Source organism: Gymnogyps californianus, chromosome 4, assembly GCF_018139145.2.
Source record: "Gymnogyps californianus isolate 813 chromosome 4, ASM1813914v2, whole genome shotgun sequence".
Taxonomy (NCBI): domain Eukaryota; kingdom Metazoa; phylum Chordata; class Aves; order Accipitriformes; family Cathartidae; genus Gymnogyps; species Gymnogyps californianus.
In genome coordinates this window covers 81,269,258-81,273,894 of record NC_059474.1, presented here as the reverse complement: position 1 = coordinate 81,273,894, position 4,637 = coordinate 81,269,258, and positions in this window count along the sequence as shown.

The following is a 4,637-nucleotide window of genomic DNA, read 5'->3' as shown; positions in this document are numbered from 1 at the left end:
ATTCCCTCCACGCTACCAAGCTGCTTGCTGCTGGACTGGGTCAGGTTCAAGGAACAGGGAATCTAAAGGGTTTTTTGGGGGAAAAAAAAAAAAGCTGTTTTAAAATGAGACACACCTTGGAGGATGCAGATAAAAATGTTTTCCAAAAAGGATGATAACACGTCATATTTTCTTTCTCTGCCCTAACTAGCGCTTTCTGCCAGCTGCTTCAGAAATGAGACACTCCTGCGGCACAGGAGGAGACTGGCATACAGCTCCAGTGTGAGCAGCATGTCAAGGCTGGAAGATGCAATCTCTCATTCCTTGTGCCAGTACACATCCTGAGAGGGAATCTCGCTCTGAGTTCAAGAGAAGCAGGAATAATAATGGTAAATGAGGGCTTGGGAAGACAGTTTGTAGGAAAAAATAGATTCAAGTGCTAACACTCCTATAATAACATTATAACTGTTCTTCTAACAGTTCCATCAGACTACCAACAGAAAGGTAGTTCTTATGAGTTGGACACTACATGTTTCTTCTCACCTTTGAGTCAAAGCTGTCGGTAACAAGAAAGGTTGCAATTCAGGACGTGCATTCCAGTGCTCTTCCTGGTTACGCCTGAGGCCAGAAAACTTTGTCTGCTTGAAGAACAGCTTTTTGAACTGTTATTTTTAGCGTAATAGCTACAACTATAGCAAGAGCAAAGCAGGCTTTGGCCTACACACACAGTCAATATTCTTCATGTTTCCAAGAGCAGGAAATGTAACTGCCTTTTACCCCGGTTAGTTTTTGCACACCCCTGTCCTCAGCGTACCTTCCTAATGGGGAAGGGAAAAAGCAGGACTTCACTGCATTCTGCTCCCCAGGTGGATGCTGTGCTTTTGCCAGGCACTCATCACTGGAAACAGCGTATTAGAAACATGAATAAAAACCTGGTGAGTCATGGGACTTCCATCATTCCCTTTGCCTTCATTGGTGGACCATGGTAATTAATTTACAGATGTGCTACTTGCGAATTATCAGATTCCACCCATGGCTTAACTCCCTGGTTTATGATGACATAACCAGAGCTTTGCTGTTAATTTATTCTATATTTAACACAGATTTTCCTCAATTCCCTGCCGTATTTCATAGGCAAAGGTCCAGATTCTGATCTCAGCTGCCTGCAGTGATATAAATGTGCAGTCACTCAACTGATGCCGATAAAGTCACTCTGGAAACTTAAGACTTGACCTTAGATATACCTCTCACGTCAGCCCCTGTAATGACTGAAACAACACAACTTTAGAGCTGGTGGTTGCCTTCCTGCAGGACCCTCCCATTTCCCAGTTACGTAAAGTTCATGATCCCAAATGAAACAGAACCAAGTCTTTAAATTTGTATAGTCCTACTGAAACAACTGCTTCTGGAAACAGCAACTGGATGATATGCTGCCTAGCGTGCTTCCTGAGGAAAAGGGGACATTTTAGTAGCAGATGCCAGGGAAGGTCCTTACTGAACAAAGGGTCACGCAGTTCTCAATGACATTAGAGACGATACGATCCCTCTCAACGTGAAGTGGCTATGCCACTACATGGTAGTTAGAATTACTTACCAATTACGACACAAAGGAGCTGCATTTGCTGCATTTACACCATCTATTCACAGCTAGGCCTTCTCAGTTGTAATGGCAAAATAGAATTTTACTGCCCCAAGGATGAGGACAAAATAATTTATTTTGCATGGGGAATGGAGCAGCTCCCTTACACGTGTTTCTGAACACCATCCCAGGCACCTCTCAGGACTGAAAAGCGAGCAAGCTTTAGAGACCCCATTTGGTGGTCTGTCAGAGCCGTGCCTGTGCTTGGCCATGGACCCACATCTCCGATACTGTCATCAACACGCGTAAGTCCACAGGAAGTGTCCTTGGACAGAGAGACTCTTTGGCTTACCACTAATACAAGCACTGTTGGTGGGTTTCTGCTGCAACAGTGCTAGTTCTCAGTTAAGGCCGCCCTTAACCTCAGATACAAATGTAGACACAAAATCTCCTTTGATATTTTTTTTTTTAATGCTACGATCTGGATGTTAGCGAGTAAGGGGTGTGGACATTTTTCTGGCTTTACTGAGTTTCTGAAGAGCCAAATAATCTGAATGGGTTACAGTGCACATTTAGAGGCTGCTGTAGCCGTCGGCATGTTACTGCTTTGAAGCTTTGGCATGCTATTGTTAAAATCTCTTTTTCAGAGAGCAGCTATAACCTCCAACATGGTTTCCTTGCCACAAATACTACAGAAGGAACAGTCTCATTTGTTCCTAGATCGTGGGTTTTTACACACAAGGTCACCTGTCTTGTTTAAAACTTGTCTTAATATTAGTGCAGTTAAAAAGGCCAGAGCAAGAGAACTGGGGCAAGGCATGACCTTATAATGCAACATAAATCTAGAAAATTTAAACAGAATGGATCTTTTCAGAATAACTAAAGTTTTACAGTGGAAGAGAAATCTTTCTCTTTGTAAAGAAAAAAACTTTTCTAGTTTATGAGGGATAATACCACAGCCTGCTGCAAGTGTCTTACCAACTGCCTGTCATTCACAAAACAGTATTTTTTTTCCAGACAACAGTAAAGCTGAAAATACAGATTGGTCAAAAGGGTACAACTGTAGCAAAATATAATTCTAAGTATTGCTTTTGGCCTCGCGAAGTATTTGATTTCAAGGTTACGGGTGCACAGCTGCAACAAAGCTGTCCCTTTCTAATGCGAGCTTTAAGGGGGAGGGATGCTTTTAACTTGGAATGGTGCATGGTCTTCAGAAGGAAGAATGCTAATGAAGTGCTTGTAAGGCTCAGGATGTTTTAAATAGTTGTTAAATACTAGAAATGGCATTTGGATGACTCACTGCTATACCAAATACAAGCTTCAGGTCATGCACATAGAACTTTACACATTGTAATGTCAGAGATTACTTCGGTAATAAGTTTTAATTATACCTTATAATGATTGGCAAATAAAACAAATCTAAATAAATTTTCAGAAGGTCCCATAGTTCAGCCAGCTGTGCCTGACCGAAAGGGAGGTTACAACATCATTATAACAAGCACATACAAATATGTTTGCATATACTTGTAAGTGCTTCCTATAGTTACTGTCCTGTACTCACCTGGAGGGCAATGGGAAAGATTTTTCACAGATATGTCTATCACAGTCTTCATTCTTCGTTTCCTTAGTCTAATGTTACACTTCTGTCAGTCATCCTCCTTAGTTCTTTTGGAAATATAGCCAATAATGGTTTCATCCTTTCAGATACATTTAAAAATGGCGACAAATATTCTGGCACAACCCACATCTACTTTGATATTTATAGTTTTGTCCTGCCCCAAAATGTTTTAGGGGTTGCTAGCCTCTTAGGAATCTACAAAATTTTCAGGCTATGCAACTGTTGGAACTCTTGTTAAAGAAGATATTGGCTTCAGAGCCACTGGAAATTTCCCCTTTTCTGTGAGGAATGGCCACGAATTGTCATAAGCCTATATTCGCTGCAATTTCTGACATTCTAAGTGCAATGTGTTTTCTTCTGTTGCTGTTCTATACTAGGCAAACTGCTGCATGTTGAACTAACCGAATCATTTTATTTGCACAGTGCTAATATAACCTTGTGTCATTTGTTTCTTAGAGCACTCTCCTTCTCCAGCTTCATCTCTACAGTCTTTGATAGACCCACTGAACAGGAGATAGCATTTATGGTGGTGAGCCTGGAATTGCGTGCATGCTGACTGACACCCCAGCGTGCAAGTATTGCTTGTCCCACCCGCTGCTGCGGCAGGAACTGCTCTACCCACTTTCCTTCCTTCCTCTACCTGGCTGCCAATATTAATCGACAGAACTGACAACATTCTTTCCCGCTTTCACATTTAATTAAAAATGACCAACCAGTCAAAAAAGTTCCAGGGGGGGCATGCACAAATGGAATGATAAAGGTTCCTAGTATGTTTGCTAAATAGAAGGAATGCAATTTGGTTTGTGTTGCTGCAGCCTGGGAAGGCAAATGATGGCCAGAATGTGACAAATCAGTAGCTGCAATGTTTTAGTGCAACTAGAGCAGGGCGATGGCAGTGGAAACAGTATTTCACAGGTGTAGCTTTTAAAGTTTCATACATGATGCAGTATGACAGGATTGCTCTGCTGAATTCTAATATTCAAGTAAAGCTTATAAACAAATTTATAAATAGAAAACTCTTGGACATCTGTTGCAGATCCCCTACTGGACAAGTAGACTTAGAGCTAAAGGTGAACATGTTTAAGTTTTATTTCTCCTACGCCTTTACCACTCCCACTATCCCTTCATAATTATCCTTGTTATGCCCTACGGCCCCCCAAAGAGCATTTCTAATAAAGATTTGATTTAATATAATAGTGCTGTATCACACAAAAGACCCAGTGCAGGACAAATTGTCCAGTGTTGACATTTTATTTGGTGAAAAATTTAAAAAATTGTGCCTGAACTGAAACATATGCTGTCAGAAAATTATTTCAGTGCGATTGAGGAAGCATGGATCCTTAAAAACTAACCATACAGTCAAACAAAATAACTATGTATGATTGGGGAGATTCAAGATTTGCAAATATATATGTCATGAAATATTCACTGCTTACTTTACAGTGGTTGCAGAATGCAGTT